This window comes from Schistocerca serialis, chromosome 5 (assembly GCF_023864345.2).
Source record: "Schistocerca serialis cubense isolate TAMUIC-IGC-003099 chromosome 5, iqSchSeri2.2, whole genome shotgun sequence".
In the NCBI taxonomy this organism is placed as follows: Eukaryota; Metazoa; Arthropoda; class Insecta; order Orthoptera; family Acrididae; genus Schistocerca; species Schistocerca serialis.
In genome coordinates this window covers 259682070-259709781 of record NC_064642.1, presented here as the reverse complement: position 1 = coordinate 259709781, position 27712 = coordinate 259682070, and the positions used below count along the sequence as shown (strand labels likewise).

General features: G+C 39.0%; 1 protein-coding gene and 2 non-coding genes across 5 annotated transcripts in view; 2 read left to right on the top strand and 1 right to left on the bottom strand.

Moving 5' to 3' along the window:
- The window catches only part of LOC126480905 (WW domain-containing adapter protein with coiled-coil homolog), a 100992-nt gene that overhangs the window by 57874 nt on the left and 15406 nt on the right, over positions 1-27712 (top strand). The gene's annotated exons all lie outside the window — the stretch shown is intronic.
- On the bottom strand, positions 577-651 carry Trnat-ugu (transfer RNA threonine (anticodon UGU)). The gene has a single exon. It is a non-coding gene; the product is annotated as a tRNA-Thr (tRNA).
- On the top strand, positions 1173-1247 carry Trnat-ugu (transfer RNA threonine (anticodon UGU)). Its single transcript has one exon. It is a non-coding gene; the product is annotated as a tRNA-Thr (tRNA).

Here is a 27712-nt window from a genome sequence, read left to right as displayed (position 1 = left end):
TCTCGGGGAAATTAATTTTACCTACACAATTTTAGGAAAATTCTTGAAGATTAAGGGATTTTGAAGAAATCTGGTAATTTTGACTATTTTAGTAGTGAAGTCATCACATAAGGGAAGACAAAGCAATGCCTAGATTTGTTGCTCATTCGGGCTGACTCCAATTTACTTATTCTTATTAAAGTTCTTCCATATTACCAGTGGGCTCTCGGGCTGCCAAGTCCATTGCTTGATTAACAGTGCAATGTGTATGTGAGAATTTGTCATGTTTTTGTTGTTTCCACCTTTAGACAAAAGTGGAGGTGGGTTTTTTAATTATAATTTTTCTTAAATATGTAAGTACTGATATGTTTGAATGCACCTTTTGCTGATCAGCAGAGTATGCAGCGGTAGTTTTCTTACTTTCCAGTACAAACTAGTACTTCATAACTTTAGCACAGTATCATGTATCAAAGACTGACGATAGTGCAGTCACTTTTAATTTTGAAACATGATACACTGTATGAAATGATAATTAAATGGACACCCTAGCTGCAAACAGGCGTTGATGTACTTCATTGGGGACATGTTGAAAATGTGTGCCCCGACCGGGACTCGAACCCGGGATCTCCTGCTTACATGGCTGACGCTCTATCCATCTGAGCCATCGCGGGCACAGAGGATAGTGCGTCTGCAAGGACTTATCCCGTGCACGTTCCCCGTGAGATCCACATTCCCAACATGTCCACACCACTACATTCGTAGTGCGCCTAATAGATGTTTGCCCATCATACTCATTACTCGTGGCAGATTAATCTACCAAGTCCCGTACGAGTTCGGGCATAGCGTGTGCGTTCGCACAGGAAGGTCAGTGGCCGGGAAGCCATATTTTAACTATATATGACGGTAGTATCTGTTCCCGAAAGAACAGTTACCGTGGATGACCATGCAGCTTTGCTAGAAATGAAATGATGATTAAATGGACACCCTAGCTGCAAACAGGCGTTGATGTACTTCATTTGGTACTATGCCCGAACTCGTACGGGACTTGGTAGATTTTTCTGCCACGAGTAATGAGTATGATGGGCAAACATCTATTAGGTGCACTACGAATGTAGTGGTGTGGACATGTTGGGAATGTGGATCTCACGGGGAACGTGCACGGGATAAGTCCTTGCAGACGCACTATCCTCTGTGCCCGCGATGGCTCAGATGGATAGAGCGTCAGCCATGTAAGCAGGAGATCCCGGGTTCGAGTCCCGGTCGGGGCACACATTTTCAACATGTCCCCAATGAAGTACATCAACGCCTGTTTGCAGCTAGGGTGTCCATTTAATTATCATTTCATTTCTAGCAAAGCTGCATGGTCATCCACGGTAACTGTTCTTTCGGGAACAGATACTACCGTCATATATAAATGATACACTGTATAAAATTATGTGAGTAGCACATTTCAGTTAATACAGTTCGAAACACATTTCGGCTAGCAGTCTTCGTATGTTTAAGGCCGTTCAACACAACCCTAACAAGGCATGAGGCAGTGACCTGAAAATAATAATGGACTTTCCAAGGCCAGTGGTAGAAACAAGAGCTTATGATGTTCAGAATTTTTGGTAATACTGTAAATATATATTGTTTTGGTTTTATACTTTTGGTATGTAGTTAGCAGTAGTTACGAAATTCTTTGAGAGTACTCGCAAAAAGTAAATGTTCCAGATCTTTCTGCTTTGTCCCAGTACTTCTATCAGTTTAATACAGAAATAAAAACAGTGAGTTAGGAGCAGTCTCTATGTCTGAGTAACATTTCTAGTGCAATGTTTGCCATTGGTGCTGCATATCTTTATGTACATATGTCCAAGCATAGTCTGGTGTCTGAATGCTCTCAACAATTGGTTCAGAGATGTATTAGTACAAAGATCTCTTAACTACTGTAGACAATGTAGCACAGACTTTTTTCCTGTAAGTTTTGTTCTGTTAGATGGTTGTTGAATTGAAATGTTGGAGAAGAATTCATTCCCTGCATAGCATGTTTTTTTGGAATTTGAAGTCAACAAACAGAAGAACTGTTGTTGAAGTTACTTCTTTTTGAATTTCCATAAGGTTGTAATCCTGACCTTGTAATTAAAAATTGCCAGTTCTTACGGCATAACAGAGCTGTGTAAATAATTTTGTCACACAGCAGATGTCACAAGCAGTACTATGGTGTTTGTTAACGTAGGCATGTTGTGGAATTCACTGTGCTGTCATTTTCTTTACTAAAGTGTTGCATGTGGGAGAGGTTTCTTGTCAGTCAGCAGTCGTAGGCTGTAGTACTGTGTGCCAAGCAGGTTTGTCTGACAGCTGACTCTACCGTATGATTGGTAACAATTTCTTTCTGCAGTTTTTCAGTCAATGGATATACATTATCTCCTGTGATTCTAATTTTTTTTCCACTCTTGGGATACTTCTTATAATTATATTTGGGATAAATAAATGATGATACCTAAAAGAAACATAGTGCTTCTAACCATTTCTTGTGTGTTAGTATTTGATTGCAGTGTGTTTTGAAGTAGACATAAAAGCTTTGTGATAAGCCCTGGATTTATGCGAATGCATAGTTAGCATTTTCATTATCGACCTCCATGCCATGTGCTTACTCGATGTTCTGTTGCTTGTTCAAGATAATTATGGGGCAAATTGTTTATTAACCTTTCTTCATATTCATTTTAGGCTTGGTTGCAGGCATAACAGTAAAAAACTTCCATATTATTCTCATCTTCCTTGAATCTAACCAATTAATTTACTGACGTGTATTAAACACACATTGCATCTACACAACTCAAAGAAAACACTAGTTAACTGCAAGAAGAGGATTGTCTTCAAGTTGGAAGTCCTTTAGAAAATTTTACTAAAGGTGACAATGATTAATAGCTCTTCTATTTTCCCACTTAGCTCTTTTATGGTTGTTAATCACCTGTCAGTAAGCTCATAGACTCTCTGATTCCTGCTTATGAGTCATTAGCAACAGTATTTACTCCACTAGATACACTTGCCCTGTGAACTTCCGTGTTAGACTCGTGGTGTGCTCAAAGACGGGCCCCCATTACTCTTCTTCTTACTGCCCATTTTCTGCATTTGAATGCTCCTGCCTGATCTCAAAATTAATGTAACAAAACACAGACTCTTCACTTCGTCACATCCAAAACTTGTCTAACCTGTAACAGATGCAGAAGGCTCATTGCAACCACTGATCAAGTAAATAATTTTAGTCTAGCTCCTTTAATAAATAAATCTCTGGTAGCAATGGGCATCATGTTGGGACACTATGGACATAGCCTTTCCTAATGCAAATAGTATATTTGGGGATGAGGGGAATAATAACAGCATATGTTTCATTTCATCTGAGACAGTGAACAAGCCTGAGAAGAATACTTGCTCCCTTTGAAAGCATTTGTGTAGGCCTCCTTAGCCACAATCACATTTTGAATCCAACTAAAATTTGTTCTTCAGTGTGTATGCTGGTAACTAAAAAACTTTAGAGCCTCTTCAATATGATGTCAAGACTTCTGCATCCGTGACCAACAATATCATTTTTCTCAGATTTAACATACTAATTTCTTTCAGTTAAAATGGGAAGAGTGATGAAGGAAAGACAACGAAATATATTAATGGAATGTAAGAAAGATATTTTATTTGGCACATAAGTTCAATACAAATGAACTACACACACTGAAGCGCCAAAGAAACTGGTGTAGGCATGCATATTCAAATACAGAGATATGTAAACAGGAAGAATACGGCACTGAGGTCTGCAACGCCTACATAAAACAAGATTCTGGTGCAGTTGTTAGATCAGTTACTGCTGCTACAATGGCAGGTTATCAAGATTTTAAGTGAGTTTGAATGTGGTTTTACAGTCAGCGCACAAGCGAGTTGATACAGTATCTGCAAGGTAGCGATCAAGTAGGGATTTTCCCATACGACCTTTCATGAGTGTATATCAGGAATCCAGTGAAACATCAAATCTCTGACATTGCTGCAGCTGGAAAGAGATTCTGCAAGAATAGGACCAAAGAAGACTGAAGAGAATTGTTTGGTGTGACAGACGTGCAGCTCTTACGCAAACTGCTGCAGGTTTCAATGCTGGGCCATCAGCAAGTGTCAGTGTGTGAACCGTTCAATGAATCATCATCAATATGGGCTTTTGAAGCCGAAGGCACACATGTGTCCCCTTGATGACAGCACAACACAAAGCATTATGTTTCGTCTGGTCCCGTCAACGCCAAATTTAGACTGTTGATGATAGGAAACATGTTGCATGGTCAGACAAGTCCTGTTTCAAATTCTATCCAGCAGACGGACGTGTACGGGTATGAGACAACCTCATGAATCCATGAACCCTGCATGTCAGCAGGGGGCTGTTAAAGCTGGTGGAGGCTCTGTATGGGGTGTGTGAAGTTGGAGTGACATGGACCCCTGGTACATCTAGCTATGATTCTGACAGGTGACACATACATAAGCATCCTGTCTGATCACCTGCATCCATTCATATCTATTGTACATTCCGACAGATATGGGCAATTCCAGCAGGACAGTGCGACGCCATGCACGTCCAGAATTGCTACAGAGTGGCTCCAGAAACACCTCTCTGAGTTTAAACACTTCTGCTGTCTACCAAACTCCCCAGACTTGAACATTATTGAGCATATCTGGGATGTCTTGCAACGTGCTGTTCAGAAGAGTTCTCCACCCTCTTGTACTCTTATGGATTTAAGAACAGCCCTGCAGGATTCATGGCGTCTGTTCCCTCCGGCACTACTTCAGAAATTAGTAGAGTCCATGCCACATTGTATTGTGGCACTTCTGCATGCGTGCAGGGGCTCTACACAATATTAGGCAGGTGTAGCAGTTTTTTTGGCCCTACAGTGTATTTTTGAGTACTTTGTGTCTGAACTTGACTTGTATTTGAATATTTTCTTGCAATTATTATACAGTTCACATTAAGCAAGAAGAGTTGTTCTCCACACTCGTCATCCACCAGTGAAACTGTTAAAGTGAGTATTTAAAGCTGTTAAGAACCCTCAACTTTACATTTTTCTTATAAAATACCATATTTACCTGATAGCGGAGATGCTGAGCCGCGATAGGCACAATAAAAAGATTCACACAATCATAGCTTTAGGCCATTAAGGCCTTTGCCAGCAGTACACACACACACACACACACACACACACACACACAACTTGCAGACTCATCTGCAGTCTCAGAGAGCTGAAACTACACTGTTACATTCCATACTGGATTTTACGTTGTCTGATGTTGGTACCTGATAATTAGTCCAGTCTTTCCTTCTCATTCTGTCCGGCAAGTCTCTCCAGATGCGGGGCTCTGGGTAACTTTTCTGAACTCTAAACCTTTCCGTAAACATCTCCCATTGTTTTCCTTCACCTCTCTTCCCTCCCCTTCAGCCCTTCTGCTGGAAGGGGGAGCCACTGGCTCCAAAAGATTGCAGATGTAAAATCCTCTTTTTAATGTGTGTTCTCATGCTGCCACTTGACTAAAAGCTGAAGTTTTTTCCGAAATTCATCTTTCGAAAAATACAGGGTCATCTTATATTCGGATTATAAACTATTGCTATTGAGGTAAACTTTTTTACATTGTTTAACAGATTAATATAGAGGTCGCCTTACGTTTACAGGTGAAGCTTTGTATGTTGAGGTTTCATACAAATGTAGTTCGAAGGATTCCGAAGGGTAGGGCTTTGCAAACAATACTTGAATTCGAACAGGCTTGAGATTTCCCGATACTCTGAAGAGCTTGATATTTTAACGACCTTGCTTGAATAAACAGGTGACATTTGACTCGCCTTGCTAGTGCAAGGGATACGCGAGAAACTATGAACTAACCATTACAACATTCTAATGCTCTGCTTCAAAATTTGTGATTTTAATACTAAATTCTCACATGTTACAAACCTTTGTTGTATTTGTATGGCTTGCCATGAAAAGTTCTCATATGTTTATGGATACCGTGTACACATATTTATGTTGCTTTTTAAGTAAAGGTAACACTAAAATGCAAAAAACCTGTACTTTAAAAACTGTTACTTGATTCTGAACCCAAGTCAAGATTTTATTTGGTTATGAGAAACTGTAATTATTCCCCAAGTGGGTTACAAATGAAAAATTTGATGTTGATTTATTAAAATACTAGGGAAAATTGTTACCAGCATTAAATTCGTTTTAGAACGAGATTGTGATATACAGATGAAACGGAAAAGAAAATTACTCTGGAATTAAATGTCTAACAAATGAAATAAATCACATTAAACTGACTGCAAGTGTTATCGTAACAATGGCGTCACTAGATTGTGTGACGGCAAAAAGTTTGAGTGTTGGACTGAATCATGATTGTGAGCTTCTACTTATGTATTAATTGTCTTTTTACATATGACCTGTACCCTAAAAGATATTGCTGTCTCAGTTTCACTGTGAGATATTCCGGAAATGATAGAGGGTGTGTCAGCTGCTGTTTCTACACAGCCAATGAGAAAGTGGCTGGCAAATGATATATTTGGAAGCAAGAGACATTCTAACCTTCTCACGTCAGTATAGAAGTGAAATCCAGTATCTATTGTGGCAAAGAAGCTGTATTCTCAGGTCTCACCATCACCGCCACCTCAGAAATCTCAATATATTCAGAACAAAACAGCCAAACATTTGTGACAACAAAGATGTAAGTTTCACAGCTGTCCTATTATGGCAGTGACAGTGATGATTAAAAACAGTGATACCACAGACGACAGGCAAAGTAAACAGAAAAGGATTTTCTCCTTGTGTTATCAAAATGCAGACAATCAGGAAATGCCATAAGTTTAGAATAGGTGTAATGTTAACTGTTCAGGCAGATTCCTTACATCACGAAAAGTTTGTAATTTTGAATAGTCAGATTATGTTAAAAAATAACTTTTCCTGAAGAAGCCACATTGGGGTTCGTCTTACATTCAGTGTTGCCTTATACTCCTGTAAATATGGTAACTGTACAACATACAACTTGTGCCTGCAAAATGATATGCAGTACCATTTACCATGTAATGGAGAAATAATTCTCTTGTCTTGGAGCTCTTCGTTAGATGAAGCAATGAAAATTCTGGATCCAATAATGAGCTATGCTAATGTACACTACTTAATAGAAGTGTCTTTCTGAGATGAAGAAAGATGCTCTAAATCACAGCGTTTGTAATTTCCACATTTTCAGGCTCCTCGAACAGTCATGCCTCATCTTTCTTTTTCAACTAACAATTGTTTAGAAAGAACATCTGATAACTGTCTTTTTTTGTTCACAATTTCAAGGGAGTTAATAGTACATATTTGGAACAAGCCCCCACTGTTTTTTGATTCAACTTGCTGCTCAGTAAAAATTTAGTTCTAACAGTTTCTTCCTCAACTTAATACTGATCAATAGCATTAACAGTTTCAGTCCAATAATACACGGAGTTGTTATTTTGCCTGTCTTTTTATTATATATTGTAGCATCATAAAACTTATTTTACCATTTCTAAAGTTTCCTCTACTATTCAGAATGTGAGTTGTAGATGAAGTATTTAAAACTGTGGTTTTGCTGTATCATGCTGCAGTTTTTTCGTTCTTATATACATTCTAATAACTGCAGTAACAGTGTAGCTAAGGAAGTGAACTACAATTTTCATATTCATTTTTTTGAAATGAATGTGGTTACAAATCACTGTTGGTTAGTATTACCTACATTCTGCATCTTTCTATTGTTCCTGACAATGTTGTCTGCCTTCCTTGTGTCTTCAAATTAATTAAGGCCTTGCTGGAAGAGAAGTAAGTACCAAACATATTTTGGTACATGTTTTTGAACAAATATGTGAAATCGTAAACAGCTAACACTCTCTGTCCATTTAAATTGAAATACACACCTGTAAATAATTAGTTCACATAAAAAGAGTGTTCCAAAAAATTTCATTTTACTCCTGAATTTGACAAAGTGTGAAGTGGGCAGTTTCTAATTACTGTCAGTGCCTCTAATCATAAACATAAGTTCACAATTACAGGATGTTTTTTCCTTCTTCTATCACCTGTGTCCTCTAAATGTTTTACTATCTCATGGTCTTCAGAATGTTCCAGATGCTGGATGATTGACTTCTCAGCATAAGTATTACACATGCTCTTCCTAAAGATGTTTGTGTCACAAATTACTTGCTCAGTTGATTGAAGAGAGTTTTGTTCAAGCTTGGCAGAAATTTCTTAACAACATTTCATTGCCTAATCAAAGACGACACTGGTCATACGGTACCTAGTTTTCGTAAAAAATAAAATAAATGCTGCTAGGGATTCATAAAACATTATAAATAGTTTTTTCTCAACAGAGATCCACTTGGGGGTGTTTTAATGTGCTTGGAATAGACAAAAATTGTTGAACATATGAGTAATATTATTTGAGCATTCTACAATGCAACAGTCTACCTACCTTTTATTTTTGACAAATTAGTAGTTTGGTTTTTTAAAGCTCTGTTCATATTCTGAGTTTCCTGTTTTTGTTTCTTTGTGGCATAATCATCCAGTTTTTCCTCTTAATTTGCCTTGCAGACATTTCTAAGACTTCTTTCAGGCCTGGAAATGCTTCACACTTACATTTTGTTGGTTTGGTTTCTGCCAGTACATGACTAATTGCACTGTATATTCTTCTTTGTTTTCTGACTTGGAATTTTGGTGATTAAAAATTTAAGTCTGTTCATGCAATGGTGGTTTGCTAACTTGGGTAAAAAAGCAAGAAAAAAATTCTTGTTTCATAAACAAATCACCTTACTGCTCAACATGGTCTCCTTTGAGGGGATATACTTGGTTCAGTGATCTTCCAGCTTTTCCATCCCATTGGCAAAATAGGTTGTGTCATTTGCTGAAAATTTCTTCCCAGCAAGCCAAAGCTTCAAGTTAGCAAACAAGAACTTTGTGCTAAGTCTGGTAAATGGGGTTAAGTCTGATGCATAGGGTGGATGAGAAACCAACTCAGAACCCAATTCAAGCACTTTCACCATTGTTATCACTGATTTGTGGGATGGTGCATTATCCTGGTGAAAGAACATATGTGTGCATGCCAACCTTGGTCTTTTTTCAGCCAATGCAAGTTGCAGAATGATCCAACAGTGAAGCATAAAGGGTCCAGTTATGGCTCTGCCTTTTTCCAAATAATACATGAGGCATCTCTGACTATTGTTACTTAGGAATTCCAAAAAATAGTTGACAAATGGGTTTTGCATTCTTTGGTGCACTTTCACCACTGTTGTCCATTGTTTTGACTGACGTTTTGACTTATTACTGATGGCTCCAGGTTTCATAAAGTGTCACAAATTGATGCAAAAAGTCTTGCAGATTGCAATTAAACATCGCCTGCCATTGTGTTGAAATGTTGTCAGAAGCACTTTTGATAAAGTATGAGCAGTCACAGCACCCACCTCGCACACAGTTTGTTCATTCCCAATTCTCCGTGCAGGATGTTATGCACTCATTCTGTTAAGGTGCCTACAGTCTCTCAAATTTTATTTAGTAGTTATATATTACCATATCATGAATTTCGTCAGTGTTTTTGCTTTAGTGGTGACCTCAGTTGGACAGCCGGAGTGCGCTTCACCTTCGGTACTTGTTCGACCAGATTTAAATTTATTAATCCAAAAGTAAATGGTCTTCAGTGATGGTGCAGAGTCCATGTGAAATTCATCCAGATCTGTTTTGATTTATGCGGCATTCCGGTCCTTCAAATGAAAATGTTTAATAACAGCACTAAATTCAGTGTTCTCCATTTTCATTTTCAGTTGCAGTTGACACTCTGACCAATTCAGATGGCTATCAATGAACTGTATGCTGTTGAAATTCTTAGTGATTTCCTTGGAATGCTAAAGCTTACCAACCATGAAGGCGCAACAAAAATATTTCAATCTTTAATGGAAATTTGCCAGCCTTATTAAACCATCTTGTATGTCATCATTAGATCCCTCATGTCGTGGGGTGTATGTTATTGTTTCTTAATGTTAATAAAAGTTGTCTGTGCAATGAATATCACACAGTGATGTGTTGTGCAGCTCGTCTGTATACCATCTAGAAATCTGGCGTTATCTCTAAAAATAACTGTCAGGCAAATGTATTAAATAATTCATTAATAAATTTACTAACTTAATCTGCATAAGCTTCATAAAAGGGAATCTGTCATTAAATATTTATTGATAGTTTGTTTTCAAGCTTTGAGGACATTTAGTATTTTGATACTCAGATAATTTGGTTGAAATGGGTCTCACTTATTCAGTAATGGAATTAGATGTTCGTACAATTAACATCAGATATCTCAACAAGCCCCCCATGAACCATGGACCTTGCCGTTGGTGGGGAGGCTTGCGTGCCTCAGCGATACAGATAGCCGTACCGTAGGTGCAACCACAACGGAGGGGTATCTGTTGAGAGGCCAGACAAACGTGTGGTTCCTGAAGAGGGGCAGCAGCCTTTTCAGTAGTTGCAAGGGCAACAGTCTGGATGATTGACTGATCTGGCCTTGTAACAATAACCAAAACGGCCTTGCTGTGCTGGTACTGCGAACGGCTGAAAGCAAGGGGAAACTACAGCCGTAATTTTTCCCGAGGGCATGCAGCTTTACTGTATGATTACATGATGATGGCGTCCTCTTGGGTAAAATATTCCGGAGGTAAAATAGTCCCCCATCCGGATCTCCGGGCGGGGACTACTCAAGAGGATGTCGTTATCAGGAGAAAGAAAACTGGCGTTCTACGGATCGGAGCGTGGAATGTCAGATCCCTTAATCGGGCAGGTAGGTTAGAAAATTTAAAAAGGGAAATGGATAGGTTGAAGTTAGATATAGTGGGAATTAGTGAAGTTCGGTGGCAGGAGGAACAAGACTTCTGGTCAGGTGACTACAGGGTTATAAACACAAAATCAAATAGGGGTAATGCAGGAGTAGGTTTAATAATGAATAGGAAAATAGGAATGCGGGTAAGCTACTACAAACAGCATAGTGAACGCATTATTGTGGCCACGATAGATACGAAGCCCACACCTACTACAGTAGTACAAGTTTATATGCCAACTAGCTCTGCAGATGACGAAGAAATTGAAGAAATGTATGATGAAATAAAAGAAATTATTCAGATTGTGAAGGGAGACGAAAATTTAATAGTCATGGGTGACTGGAATTCGAGTGTAGGAAAAGGGAGAGAAGGAAACATAGTAGGTGAATATGGATTGGGGGACAGAAATGAAAGAGGAAGCCGCCTGGTCGAATTTTGCACAGAGCACAACATAATCATAACTAACACTTGGTTTAAGAATCATGAAAGAAGGTTGTATACATGGAAGAACCCTGGAGATACTAAAAGGTATCAGATAGATTATATAATGGTAAGACAGAGATTTAGGAACCAGGTTTTAAATTGTAAGACATTTCCAGGGGCAGATGTGGACTCTGACCACAATTTATTGGTTATGACCTGTAGATTAAAACTGAAGAAACTGCAAAAAGGTGGGAATTTAAGGAGATGGGACCTGGATAAACTAAAAGAACCAGAGGTTGTACAGAGATTCAGGGAGAGCATAAGGGAGCAATTGACAGGAATGGGGGAAATAAATACAGTAGAAGAAGAATGGGTAGCTTTGAGGGATGAAGTAGTGAAGGCAGCAGAGGATCAAGCAGGTAAAAAGACGAGGGCTAGTAGAAATCCTTGGGTAACAGAAGAAATATTGAATTTAATTGATGAAAGGAGAAAATACAAAAATGCAGTAAGTGAAACAGGCAAAAAGGAATACAAACGTCTCAAAAATGAGATCGACAGGAAGTGCAAAATGGCTAAGCAGGGATGGCTAGAGGACAAATGTAAGGATGTAGAGGCCTATCTCACTAGGGGTAAGATAGATACCGCCTACAGGAAAATTAAAGAGACCTTTGGAGATAAGAGAACGACTTGTATGAATATCAAGGGCTCAGATGGAAACCCAGTTCTAAGCAAAGAAGGGAAAGCAGAAAGGTGGAAGGAGTATATAGAGGGTCTATACAAGGGCAATGTACTTGAGGACAATATTATGGAAATGGAAGAGGATGTAGATGAAGATGAAATGGGAGATATGATACTGGGTGAAGAGTTTGACAGAGCACTGAAAGACCTGAGTCGAAACAAGGCCCCCGGAGTAGACAATATTCCACTGGAACTACTGACGGCCGTGGGAGAGGCAGTCCTGACAAAACTCTACCATCTGGTGAGCAAGATGTATGAAACAGGCGAAATACCCTCAGACTTCAAGAAGAATATAATAATTCCAATCCCAAAGAAAGCAGGTGTTGACAGATGTGAAAATTACCGAACTATCAGCTTAATAAGTCACAGCTGCAAAATACTAACGCGAATTCTTTACAGACGAATGGAAAAACTAGTAGAAGCCAACCTCGGGGAAGATCAGTTTGGATTCCGTAGAAACATTGGAACACGTGAGGCAATACTGACCTTACGACTTATCTTAGAAGAAAGATTAAGGAAAGGCAAACCTACGTTTCTAGCATTTGTAGACTTAGAGAAAGGTTTGACAATGTTGACTGGAATATTCTCTTTCAAATTCTAAAGGTGGCAGGGGTAAAATACAGTGAGCGAAAGGCTATTTACAGTTTGTACAGAAACCAGATGGCAGTTAGAAAGAGTTGAGGGACATGAAAGGGAAGCAGTGGTTGGGAAGGGAGTAAGACAGGGTTGTAGCCTCTCCCCGATGTTGTTCAATCTGTATATTGAGCAAGCAGTAAAGGAAACAAAAGAAAAATTCGGAGTAGGTATTAAAATTCATGGAGAAGAAATAAAAACTTTGAGGTTCGCCGATGACATTGTAATTCTGTCAGAGACAGCAAAGGACTGGGAAGAGCAGTTGAATGGAATGGACAGTGTCTTGAAAGGAGGATATAAGATGAACATCAACAAAAGCAAAACAAGGATAATGGAATGTAGTCTAATTAAGTCGGGTGATGCTGAGGGAATTAGATTAGGAAATGAGGCACTTAAAGTAGTAAAGGAGTTTTGCTATTTGGGGAGCAAAATAACTGATGATGGTCGAAGTAGAGAGGATATAAAATGTAGGCTGGCAATGGCAAGGAAAGCGTTTCTGAAGAAGAGAAATTTGTTAACATCGAGTATAGATTATAAGTGTCAGGAAGTCATTTCTGAAAGTATTCGTATGGAGTGTAGCCATGTATGGAAGTGAAACATGGACGATAAATAGTTTGGACAAGAAGAGAATAGAAGCTTTCGAAATGTGGTGCTACAGAAGAATGCTGAAGATTAGATGGGTAGATCACATAACTAATGAGGAAGTATTGAATAGGATTGGGGAGAAGAGAAGTTTGTGGCACAACTTGACCAGAAGAAGGGATCGGTTGGTAGGACATGTTCTGAGGCATCAAGGGATCACCAATTTAGTATTGGAGGGCAGCATGGATGGTAAAAATCGTAGAGGGAGACCAAGAGATGAATACACTAAGCAGATTCAGAAGGATGTAGGTTGCAGTAGGTACTGGGAGATGAAAAAGCTTGCACAGGATAGAGTAGCATGGAGAGCTGCATCAAACCAGTCTCAGGACTGAAGACCACAACAACAACAACATCTCAACAAGGGACCGATGACCTCACTATTTGGTCCTCTCCATCAAATCAGTCAACAACCAACCAACCAACCAACCACCAACCAACCAAATCTCAACAATAGGGAAAAGATATCTTGATACTCACCACATAGGGGAGACATTGGGCTGCAGTCAGTCACAATGGAAAAGAAGCTACACATATTCAGCTTTCAGACTAAGTCCTTTCTCAGAAGTAGAAAATTCACTCAAATTAACATACATTCATTCATGTGCAAGTATCATATGCATGGCAAATGTCGTCTCCAGGCTTTAAGTCCTGACTGAAACATCTGAAGCCTGTCACTTGTATACAAAATCAGGTGTGGTTTAGGAAAAACGGGATGATGAATACACTGTTCAGTGTATATACAGTAGGGTCTAAACACATTTCTGTGTCATTTTGCCGAGTCATATAGACCTACAATTGTGTCAGTGTCAGTAGGCAACGAAATGCAGTGCACACTCAAAGGAATGCTGTACATTACATTTCATACCCTAAGGTCTAGGAATATAGACTATACTGCAAGGATATTTTAAGCCCGATTAATGTTGAGCCAACATACATCAGTGAAAACAGCATTGTCTTATATGTAAACAGTAGGTGAGTGTGAGCAAACAGCTCATTTTACACGATGTCTCTGATGATAATTCAAATGTTCAGACACAGAAATTTTATGTTGTCTTCTGTGTGACTGTATTTGCTTCACAACTGAAACAAATCATGGCTGTACACACTGTGTTGTCTGATTTTTAGTGCTTAGCATTTTCAAAGTGAAAAACAGTCCAGTAATACATACATACTCTATAAATGTTAAAAAGTGTTTGTACGATGAGATGCTCATTCTATTGTGGTACCTTCCATTCAGTTCAGTGTAAATGCAGAAAGAACAAATGAATTGTTCACTTGTGTTTGCTCTAGGCTTTAGAACACACAAATGAAGCATATGATTTTGTGCAGGAAGTGCAGGTGCTCCATAATATCAGCATGTAAGATGGACAAAATTTAGATGGTATTGTTTACTAAAAGCTTTGAATTGAAAATCCTGTTCCATAATCTCCATCTTTGACAGGAAATGTAAACAATTTTAGATGAGGACATGGCAGTCATCTTCCACATTTGATGTAGTTGCAGACACACTGCATAACAACTCCATTTACTAATGACAATATAACAGTAACAACTTAATTCAGACACAAGACAGTGGAAAGTCACTTGGAGCTGTGTGTGCTCTGGCAAGATTGCCATAAATTTCACCAAAAGGAGTGCCATCTGGTTGTTGTCAACAAAAGTGAGGGTGCGACACTTGGACACCTGGTAGTTGTTGCTGCACAAAGGTTCCCTGCCAGAGCAATAGTTGATAAGTCTGGTTCATACTTGACCTGAGATTGTTTAGCATCCCTCAGAAATTGGCTATGCAAAATATTTCTCAGATCTCCAGTGACATAACTGTTGAGAGGATCTGCAGGTAGTGGTGATTTCAGCCTAATTCAGGCTGTTCCACAAATAACTGGAAACCACCTTACAGTACACAGCACACTAGTTAACCTGTCTGGGAAGATAATTTTTTATTGACAGAAGAGAGATCTTCATCATTTTGCTTAGCAAGTCGCATTACTTACAGTCTGGAACAAAAGATACATAATGAAGAGCATAAAAAAATTTAAATATGTAGCCTCTTTAATATAAAGAAATTTAAATATGTAGCCTCTTTAATAGGTCACAGAAAAGTGTAAAAATAGACAAAGTACACTAAGAATATGTAATGCAAAATGATCATGATTGGAAAGATACTAATGCAAAAGTACTGAAAGATACTGGAAGATCAGTTTTATGTTGCATAGAATTGACTCCTGAGCAGTGATGCATCACCGTTGTTAATGTCAAATTATGTTAAAAAATTTCCTCAAATAGTTTTTGGAGAATGTTTATTGCTAAACCCAAGGGAAAACTTTGTAAACATAACAGGAAACCAAAAACAGGGAGGGGGAATAATTGAGACAAATTTGCCACTTTATTTTATCATGAAACGTTTCTCCTAATTTTGAAATTAAAGCCAATCATTCATTCTGTCATAGAATTGGAAATATCTTTCACCGCACCCCCTTCCCGGCTCTCTCTTCGAAAGCTATCATTTCTACGTGCTCAGTGTTGACAGATGTAGGATGGCTATGTTCTGAAAGTACCTCAATACTCAGAATAACATTTTTGTGGCTACATTTTGAACTTTAATTAATTTTATTTATCTTTATTCATCCATGGATAGTCTCTCAATGATATAAGATTTTTCAAGGTAACACAGTGCAAAACAATAGGTCAAAAAATACAACACATGGTATACATAACATGCTTTGAGTATAGGATAGGTAGTCTATGGGGATCAGGCAAGTGATCAGCTGTGCGAAGCATTGCTGTTTTTACCTGTGATAATATGCCTCCTGTTGCTGCACTCCATCAGATTTGGCTGTAAAGTGGTTGTATAAAGTAGGCTATTTTAAATGATGTGGTCCACACAAAATTTTCAGTCCAAATACTTCAGTTGCCTTTATTGTTGAATGACCTACAGTGTATGACAAGATCGAGATGCATTGACTATAATTTATGCACAGATGAACAGCTAGCCACATACTGCACATGATAGATATCCTATATTGTGTTTGTAAGAGTGCGGTAACCTAACACTGAAAGTGACACACAAGTTTTCATGTCCCAAGTAAACCATTAATAAATTTTCTAATTATATTGCCCTTCCAAGTATATAGTCGCATCAATATGAAAGTGATGTCCACAGTATGCATAATTCGAATATAACATAGTTCATTACTAATGTCATAGTTCACAGAGTACGTTATTTATTGTCTAATCCAATGCATTATCCAATGTCTAAACAAAAACCCACAAAGATTTTTACAAAGTAGTTATGTATACAGATCCAATATTTTTTTACTACGTAAACTGGGCACAAACTTACAGAAAGAATTACAAGCTATTAAAAATTCATTCAAATACAGAATCATGTACCATATAATAAAAAATGTATTTCAATACCAGAATGCTTGTCCCTGAAAATCAGAAGTTGTATAGCAAGAAGAGAGAAAACAATTTGAAATGTAACACTTTCTTCATTTTACAAAAGGAGTGAATTTCTCATCTTCCACTCATTTCAGTGATTTCTTCTTACACAATTAAGTTCCACTGTTCAACTTAACTGAAGTTGGGTCCATGCCTTTTACAGGTCAAAATGGTTGTCCCATGCCCTCCATTTTCACCAGTATCCTGGGAGGTGGTTACCCTCAGTCATTGTATATGAAAAGCAAAACAAAATATCCTACTTTAGGGTATACAGAAATCTTTCAGTTTTCAAAGATGTATTTGTTACATAATCTTACATAATATACAATGTATTCCTCAATATGTCACAGTAGTTTACTTATAAAGATAATATAAAGTGAGTGGAATCTGTTCAGCGTACTCTTGTACTTTGACTCAAATAATTATCTACAATATTGGAAAAGACAGATTGCTACTTAACATAAAGAAGGCGTGTTAAGTTGCAGACAGGCACAATTAAGACACTGACATAAAGCTTTTGGCCACAGCCTTCATCAGTAAGAGAGAGCACACAACGATTTACACACACAAGCAAGCACACCTTAAGCACACATGACCACCAACTCCAGCATCTTGGGCTGGAATGCAACCACCACATGGAATGCAAGCAACAATCTGGAGGGGTTCCATCTGCGCAGTTCAGAAAAGCTGGTGGTGGAGGGAAGAATCCAAACGGCTTGGGTGATGAAGCAGCCACTGAAAAAAGTGTGTTGTGCCAAAGGGTGGTCCACTTTGCTCTTGGACACAGTTTGGCGGTGGCTGTTCATCCTGGTGGTCAGCTGGTTGGTAATCATACCAATATAAAAAGCCGTGCAGTGGTTGCAGCAGAGCTGGTAAATGAGATGGCTGCTTTCACAGGTGCCCTGGCCCCAGAGGGATAAGATAAGCCTGTGATAGGGCTAGAGTAGGAAGTGTTGTGGGTGGATTGGGCAGGTTTTGCACTTGTGTCTTCCATACCGGGGTATGATCCATGTGGCAAGGGGTCGGGATTGGGAGTGGCGTAAGAATAGACTAAGATGTTGTAGAGGTTGGGCGGGTGATGGAACACCGCTTCAGGAGTGGTGGGAAGTATCTTCGGTATGATGTCCCTCATTTCAGGGCATGATGAAAGATAATAAAAGCCCTGGCAAAGAAAGTGGTTCAGTTTTTCCAGTCCGGGGTGGTACAGGATAACAAAGGGAACACTCCTTTGTAGTATCTCAAATCTTTAAACTCAAAATTAATGTTTTCAATTTGTATTTCAAATGATCAAGCCCTTGTTTTATGTATTACAAAGAGAACAAAACCATGATCACAATGCCAGTACATAATTACTAGTCAAATCGAATTACATTACTTCATGTAAATTAGATTACTACCTTCACTTACTAGTTAATAAGCAAAAATATTTTCCCTTATTGTATCATTACCTTAAGCCAGTCACTACCCAGAATACAAATCGCCGTTTCCAACAGCATGTGAAACCAAATAGGTAGCAGTATATAATTAATACTTTATCCAAATACTTCTTTTTCAACCAGCTTCGTTTTTTGGTGTCATGAATTACACATACAAATATTATGAATTTTTGCCTATCTCAAAACACATTTGCATTATAACAAAACTACATCTATCTGTATATAGTGAGCATTACATTAATCATTTGTCTGTTAGTTCCATCATAGCCTACTAGTTCTAATTTTGTTATCTATAGGAGTGCATTCTCAAAAATTACTCTATTGCAAAGACAGGCTTCTCACCCATCAATACCCTAACACATTCCTCATTACAATCATTACTTAATTACTTTTGTGATGCACCATTGTACTCCATTATTACCTCATTACTCAGTTATTTAAGAAATAAACACCTGATTTGCTCCTTAAATACAAAAAAAATCTACAGAACTGCACTCCACAGTAACAGATTCTAGTATTATACATGCAAACATTACTCTCATAACATAACAGACAACATGTCAGTTGCTAAAATATTTACGTCACTGTATTCTATCATATTACTTTAAATTGAGGCCAGAACTGGTTAATATGGATACAAATTTTGCTTTTCCTTTCCACATGCATTACTGTAGAGAACCATACTTCAGCTTCAGTTTTACTTACTGGTGCCGGAAGTGCTGTAGCATGACACATTTTCACACAGATGGACAAATATATACATAACTAACTCCACTGAGCACAAACTTTGTTAGCACAAAATAGTACTAAACCACGTATTCAAGATTTACTCTTTTGCTGCGGCACAAATTCCTACCAACTCCGCACATTAGCTGATCCTTCAGATCTTAAATACGATTTTCAGATATTTGAACTTTTTTCACTTTCCATTCGGCCTACTTTTTGACTGGCAAATTTATTAATGCTGAAACGAAATTCTCCCTATGACTTCTAAAATTAAAATGAATACACCACCTCATCAATTTTACCAAGTACCATACGCTGTGTATATTGTCCTCACTTCCATATTCTTATAGTTCCATCACTTCTGATAACTAAGCCAATATAAACTAGCAGTACAGAAGAAACTGAAATGTCACCATACCAAAGCTCATGCAACAGTCGAGTGCCATTACTGATCCATTTACAAGCTACTGATAGGATGGTAGAAGAGGTTGAGTGGCTCAGGAACAAGGAAGAATGAGAACACTAAACTTGGGGAAATATTATTGCAACACAGTTAATTGAATACAGAACTCTGAACCCTCTACTTCCTTCTAGGTTCACAGTGAGACCCCCTGCTCTCTCATCTAATTTTTCACTACTGATCTCTGGCCAACAACTGTCTCTCAGAGGCTCTACTAGACCATTAAAGAACACCATAAATTCTTTGATCATCCACCCCCAGCAGATACAAATACACTGCCCATCATATTTATATTGAAATTTCTTTCTTTGACATTTGCATTCAAAATTGTTCTTGATGCATTTGCTTTGAAAATCAATTCCTGATTCTTATCCCTACAAATTGCTTCTGTACACCTTCACTAAAAACTTTCCAAATACTACTTTTTGTAAGCTATTCACTTTCTTATGTCTCTAACTTGAGAACCGGTTTCTGTGATTTGATGAGTTGTGTCCTCTCAGTTAACCCATGCTTATGTACCTTGAATTTACTAATTGCATATCACTTACCTTATTACTAATTATCAAAGCTGTACATTCTCTACCAACAAGATCATTAACTTTATCAACACTTCAATATACTACCTATACACACACCTTTTCCGCACCAAAAAACATCAAATTTACACCAGTGTTCTGATTGACCTGCAGATCCTGAACAGCAACATCCACAACCCACAACCAATTCGTTATCATAATTGCCACCACCACCACCACCACCACCACCACCACCACCACCTATAACAGCATTTATGTCCATCTTTATCTGTACTACCCCCAAATCAGCTACTACTTCGTCAACCTTCTCACTTACTGTCAGCACGCATTCTGTTTCAACATCAAATGTCACATCATTCACATAAACATTCTCTTTACTTATCTATGGTTAAAAGAAGTTTGATTCTGCTTTGGTTAAGTCAGCCAAAATCAATTTCTTCCATTCCTTAATTACAGTTGTTTTCAATCACATTTTATTTTTCTCCATCAAACAACTGCACTGAAACTACGTAATTATTTATACTTTCAATACTGTTGTCCAGTTCTGGATGCAGAACTGTCAAAACACTCTCTGATGCTACTTCTAATATCACTATAAATTTTTTCTGTATTTGTGTTTAAACTAACCATGTTTGAATTTGCTTAACTCTCTCTCAAATATTTAAACAAAGTCTGATCCCTGTCACTCACCTCACATAAAACACTGTCTTCAGTTTCACTGTCATTCATTTTTACAGATAATTACAATATGAATTTACCTTAATTATTTTCCACACAAATTGCAACTGCCATTGCATTGCTGCTTGTAACCTCCACATTGGTTCAGCTCTCATATTGTTTACATCCACTCCACCTTGCGTCATTAGATTGTCATGCTGTGGACTGTGGCGTCAGTTGCATGGTGCTTAGCAGCTGTCCAATACAGTTTAGAGGTTTTTTTGTATATTCTGCGGGAAACGTAAAGCCAAGCTGACTCTTTTTCCACAATTATGTATAGATTTATTAGTGCAGTAATTAGTTAAATTTCTGCTAATGAAATGACACAATTTTGGATACTTCACTGGTCTCTCACAGATATTGGTTTATCACAAAATCATTGTTATATTTCCCTGATATGCACCACAGATTGGTAGATGTACTCACCAGGTGCAGTAAGAATGCCCAGTTTTTTAAATAGCTCTTTATAATGAGCCCAACTACTACTTCCAGTTATTATTCTTATGACAGTTTTCTGCAGTTCAAAAATCATATCCATTTTGTAACTTTGAACTCCAGGAAAGAATCTTGTAGCTAAGAACTTTCTGTGTAGGCATAATATATCGGCACAAGACATTGGCTTTTACAGACTGATGCTAAAATCATAAAAGTGTAACATGCTGATAATGTCCTTCTTGCATGTATCTTGGTATTTTCATTCCATGTTAGTTGACAATCACTGTTCATCCCTAAAACTTTGTGTTTGCTACACAATCTATAGATTTATCATCTGTTTTTGAAGTTAGAGTTGCTTCTACTCTTTATGCTGAAGCACAAATACTGTTAGTTTTCTTTATGTTCAAAATTAATTTATTACATACTGCACAATTCTAAACATCTTTGAGTGTTTAATTTGCTTTCTCGAATAAGAGTTCTGATATTTAATCAATGACTGTGATGATGCAGTCATTGTCAAAGGGAACTTTTACTCCTTGTCCTATACTATCTGGACTGTCAGTTACATATACTAAGAACAGAACTGGACCCAGTACACTACTCTGAGGAACACCAGTGTTTAGTTCTCATCTGATAATTGTTTTTCTAAAAGTTTATACATGTCTGCTGATAATGAATTATTTCCAGCTTTTGCACCCTCTTTCCAGGAAAGGACTGAAACCATTCTTTTGCTCTTCGCCTTATACTTATGAGGGAACCGCCCCATCATACACCTGTCAGATTTAGTGGTAAAATGGCCCATTGGATAGCCCATCAGAAACTGAACGCAGATCAAGCATGAAAACAGGAAGGGGGTTTGCTGAACTATGAAAAAAAGGGAAAACAGAAACATTGAACAGTCCAAGCTTAATAAGTAAAACTTCAAATTAATTGGCAAAGCCACAGTGTCGTGGTTAATTGGTACGATGTTTGATTGTAAGGCGGGTGAGCCAGGTTCATAACTCCCTCATACCACTTATTTTTAATTTTAATTTTTTTCCCACAACATTATGAACTGTCCAACTGGTCATTGAAATGTTCGTTGTCTTTCTGTAGTATTGGCAGTTGTCATACTGTACAGTGGTTATAGAATATGAGTTATGGGGTAAGGACACATTACTATCACAAGTAAATGTGATGAATCGTGAGAGCAGGCGAGGTACCACATAGTTGTCTTACAGAAATGAAAACAAATAAATAGATGGATGTGAACTTCGTTACAACAAAGGAATTAGTGTCAAAACTTCCAAAATGGAATGCAACTCCAAAAATGTTGAAAATGTGTTTTAACAGAGCACAGAGAAACTGTGTGATTGTGAAACGGTTGCATTCATTTGTTGCAGCTTACATGACAAACTATTATGTTTTCATTATTTCCTTGGGAGTGATCACATTCACATTCGTAAGAACACCCAAATCGGGCCTGGAGGCATCACTCACTCACCCACTCACCAGGTGTACAAATTAGGTGTGTCGATACAAGATTCCTATCACGTGACACATGTACTGTCACTCATACCACATATGAGACACCAGATGTGTTTTCTGGGGGAGGACTCCATTGATTTGTCATCTTGTCATCAAAGTTTCAGTTCTCATTCGAAAGCCACTTCCTTTCAGCTGCTAATATAGTAGTTGTGCAGAATCAACTTTCATTGTAGGGCCCTTTTTTACACCTCGTTTCTGCAGGTCTGCATGGATGGATCGAAAGTAAGTTACAGTTGGTTATTTGCACACAGAAAGGCATGAGGCATGAGAAGTTTCCTCTACAGAGTGCCTGCATTGTATTCATTGCAGAGTTGGTCATCGTATTGTGGGCTCTGCAGTACATTCAATTTTTCAAAACAATGGAATTCCTGGTTTGTAGAACAACCTCGGGAGTTGCTGTCTCAGTGCTCACTGAAAAGCCTTTAGTTTGCTAACAACCAAGACCTGTTACTTGGACACCTCAACTGTGGAATGACAGTAACTTTAATCTGGACACTAAGACACATGATTAATTTGTGAAATGAAATGAACTCACTGACAAGTTAACTACAAAATCACCTACAGGAGACATAGTTGAACCCGCAGGCTAAAATGACACTCAACAACCTGAGAGCAATCAAGGGGACCACCAATATGTGGCATACATCTGCTCAGGCCTCTCTGAAAGATGCCATCTTTCTGTGGTGACCACATATTGGCCACACCATACTTAACGCACCTTGGGGCTCGTTTCATTGCAGTTAGGGCAGTCATTTTACCATCATCCATAGTCTAGCATATTCCAGCAGAACTAGCTGCTGGCATATCTAAGAGGAGCCATCGACCTGTCTACCTCACTACCTCGGATACTTGTGAACGATGCGTTAGCAGCTACCTAAGTCCTACACTTTCCAAGGGGAAAGCTGATTTTATATTAAAAAAAAAACCACCTCAATATTCAGTGTCAGAGGGGTTGTGAAGGTAGTACCTCACACTATAGCTTATATTCAGAGCGTCTTCAGGTTACTTTCTCCCACGACACTGTCGTGCATTTTTAAACTTTTATGTATGTATTTCATTTATGTAGCTGTTTTAGCTAATTAATTCTGTAGTCCACACAGTCTGCATTTTCTCACCCCATTTTAGTTGTACCGACCATGAAGACCTGACTTCGGTGACCAGCAACAGTTTTTAGGTGCCTGGGTTTTCTCTCACTTTCAGCTATCTGGTTAAAGCTACTGTCGCACACATTTTCAACAATGATATAGTCACAGATGCTGACACTGACTGTTCTCCTTTTCCAATTTCTTATTGTTGTACGTCATTTTCATGTGAATTGAGGGCCTGATAACCAGTTAATTTAAGCCCCATTTAAACCAATAATCTTAATCATCATTGTTGATTGTCCAATCTAACCATCATTCTTCTTTAACATCACTTTTCAAAAACTTATTGTTTAAACTGTTCATACACATTTCAGTTTCATACAAGGCTACACTCTTGACAAATATTTTGATAAAATACTTCCTAACATTCAAATTTATTTTCAGAAAGATTTTCATGCTTTAACCATTCTGCATTTTATAACTTCAGTTGTATTGCTGAGCAAGTAGCAAATCTCATCTACTACTTTAGTGTTTCATTTTCTAATTCCTAATCTAATTACCTCAGTAGGTTTCCTATTTCTCAATCTATCTTCTGTTTTTGTGTTGGTATTGGATCATGTGTTTCTGCATTGAGCCCAATTTGATTTTCCATGATCTCAGCTTGAACCAGTTTCTCCATTTTTCTTTAAGTAATTTGTGTCAGTATTTTGCAATGATGACTTAGTAAACTAGTAGTTTGGTAATATTCCCAATTATCTGCACCAGCCTTCTTTGGAATTGGAATTATTACCTTTGTCTTTAAGTCTTGGGGATATTTAGCCAGTCGTGTAAACATTACGTGTCAGGTGGAATAGTTATGTCATGGTTGGCTCTCTTAAGGATCTGAACAATTCTGTGGAAATGACATCTGCTCCAGGGGCCTAGTTTCAACTGTGGTCTTTATGTTCTGTGAAATGCTTGTCGTAGTGCCATATCTTCCTTATCATGATATACTTCCTCTTCTTTTACTATAATATTATTATTTTGAAGTTCATTTCCCTTGTACAACCCATCTAGATATTCGTTTGAGCATTTTCTTTTTTTGCTTAGTACTGGCTAGCCATATGAGCTTTTTGCATCTATACAGCTGCTTATCTTTTCTCAAAAGATTTATTGAATTTTCCTATAGGTGGCATCTATCTTTCCCCTAGCCATGCATGCTTGTACAGTCTTGCATATCCAAGGGGTTCTACAGGGCTCTTCCTTTGTTTGCCTGTTTTATTGTGTTGCCTTCACTGTTTCATCTCTCAATATTACCCATTTGTGTTTTATTGCATTACTTCCCCTTTTTCAGCCAGTTGTTGCCCAGTGCCTCTTTTGATGCTCTCAACAATCTCTGGTTCATTAAATTCATCCAGTCCCAGTTCCTTATTTTCCAACTTTTCTGCAGTTTGTTCAGTTTTAATCTGCTGTCCACAGTGAATAAACTAGGGTCAGTCCACATCTGCCTTCAGAAATATTTTGCAGTGTATCATCTGGTTCTGGCATTTGCTCTATCCTTAAATAATAAAACTGAAACCTTCTCGTATCTCCATGTTTCTTCTATGTATACAACTTTGTTAAATGATTCTCAAATGATGTGTTAGAAATGATTTAATTACATTCTGTGAAAAATTCTGGCAAGCAAACAGTGAGGTGGCATAGTGGTTAGCACACTGGACTTGTATTCGGGAGGATGGCGGTTCAAACCCACATCTAGCCATCCTGATGTAGGTTTTCCATGATTTCCCTAAATTGCTTCAGGAAAATACCAGGATGGTTCTTTTGGAAGGGGCATGGCAGACTTCCTTCCCCATCCTTTCGTAATCTGTTGGGACCGATGACCTCACTGTTTGGTCTCCTCCCCCCAAATAAACCAACCAATCACTCTGCCAAGCAACTTCCCCTTTCCCTTCTTTGATCTAGTATATGTTCTTCTGTTTTTTTCTTCCCTTTTGTTTCCTATTGTTGAATTTGTCTACTGCCAGTTAAATTTTCTTCTCCCTTAACTAACTGAATAGTTTGTTTGGTGCCATCATAGATTCTTTCAATTTCTTCATCTGTGGAGCTTGTAGGCAAATAAACATACACTACTGTGGAAGGAGTTGGGTTTTTGCCTATCTTGACTACACTAAGGCATCCAAACACTGCACATGGTATGTTACCCACATTCCTATTTTCTTATTCATTTTAGACTTGCTCATGGACTACATCAATTTGATTTTGTATTGATAAAGTTGAGCTCGCCTCACCAGTAATCCTATTCATGCTACCACCACACTCCATTAATCCCCACTGTGTCTTACTTCAACTGATACAGTTCCATTTTTGAATTCTCTGACCAACCTACCAGATTAAAGGATTTGACATTCTGCACTCCTCTCATAGAGCCCCTAGATTTGTTTTTCGTAATGTCATCCTTGTGATTACTTCTTGTGCAGAGATCTGAATGAGCAATATTTTAACTTCAATATAATTTGTTGTTGTTGTTGTCTTCAGTCCAGAGACTGGTTTGATGCATCTCTCCTTGCTTACTCTATCATGTGCAAGCTTCTTCATCTCCCAGTACCTACTGCAACCTACAGCCTTCTGAACCCGTTTCGTGTATTCATCTCTTAGTCTCCCTCTACGATTTTTACCCTCCGTGCTGCCCTCCAATACTAAATTGGTGATCTCTTGATGCCTCAGAACATGTCCTACCAAGCGATCCCTTCTTCTAGTCAAGTTGTGCCACAAATTTCTCTTCTCCCCAATTCTGTTCAATACCTCCTCATTAGTTATGTGATCTACCCATCTAATCTTCAGCATCCTTCTGTAGCACCACATTTCGAAAGCTTATATTCTCTTTTTGTCCAAACTATTTATTGTCCATGTTTCACTTCCGTACATGGCTACACTCTGTGCAAATACACTCCTGGAAATTGAAATAAGAACACCGTGAATTCATTGTCCCAGGAAGGGGAAACTTTATTGACACATTCCTGGGGTCAGATACATCACATGATCACACTGACAGAACCACAGGCACATAGACACAGGCAACAGAGCATGCACAATGTCGGCACTAGTACAGTGTATATCCACCTTTCGCAGCAATGCAGGCTGCTATTCTCCCATGGAGACGATCGTAGAGATGCTGGATGTAGTCCTGTGGAACGGCTTGCCATGCCATTTCCACCTGGCGCCTCAGTTGGACCAGCGATCGTGCTGGACGTGCAGACCGCGTGAGACGACGCTTCATCCAGTCCCAAACATGCTCAATGGGGGACAGATCCGGAGATCTTGCTGGCCAGGGTAGTTGACTTACACCTTCTAGAGTACGTTGGGTGGCACGGGATACATGCGGACGTGCATTGTCCTGTTGGAACAGCAAGTTCCCTTGCCGGTCTAGGAATGGTGGAATGATGGGTTCGATGACGGTTTGGGTGTACCGTGCACTATTCAGTGTCCCCTCGACGATCACCAGTGGTGTACGGCCAGTGTAGGAGATCGCTCCCCACACCATGATGCCGGGTGTTGGCCCTGTGTGCCTCGGTCGTATGCGGTCCTGATTGTGGCGCTCACCTGCACGGCGCCAAACACGCATACGACCATCATTGGCACCGAGGCAGAAGCGACTCTCATCGCTGAAGACGACACGTCTCCATTCGTCCCTCCATTCACGCCTGTCGCGACACCACTGGATGCAGGCTGCACGATGTTGGGGCGTGAGCGGAAGACGGCCTAACGGTGTGCGGGACCGTAGCCCAGCTTCATGGAGACGGTTGCGAATGGTCCTCGCCAATACCCCAGGAGCAACAGTGTCCCTAATTTGCTGGGAAGTGGCGGTGCGGTCCCCTACGGCACTGCGTAGGATCCTACGGTCTTGGCGTGCATCCGTGCGTCGCTGCGGTCCGGTCCCAGGTCGATGGGCACGTGCACCTTCCGCCGACCACTGGCGACAACATCGATGTACTGTGGAGACCTCACGCCCCACGTGTTGAGCAATTCGGCGGTACGTCCACCCGGCCTCCCGCATGCCCACTATACGCCCTCGCTCAAAGTCCGTCAACTGCACATACGGT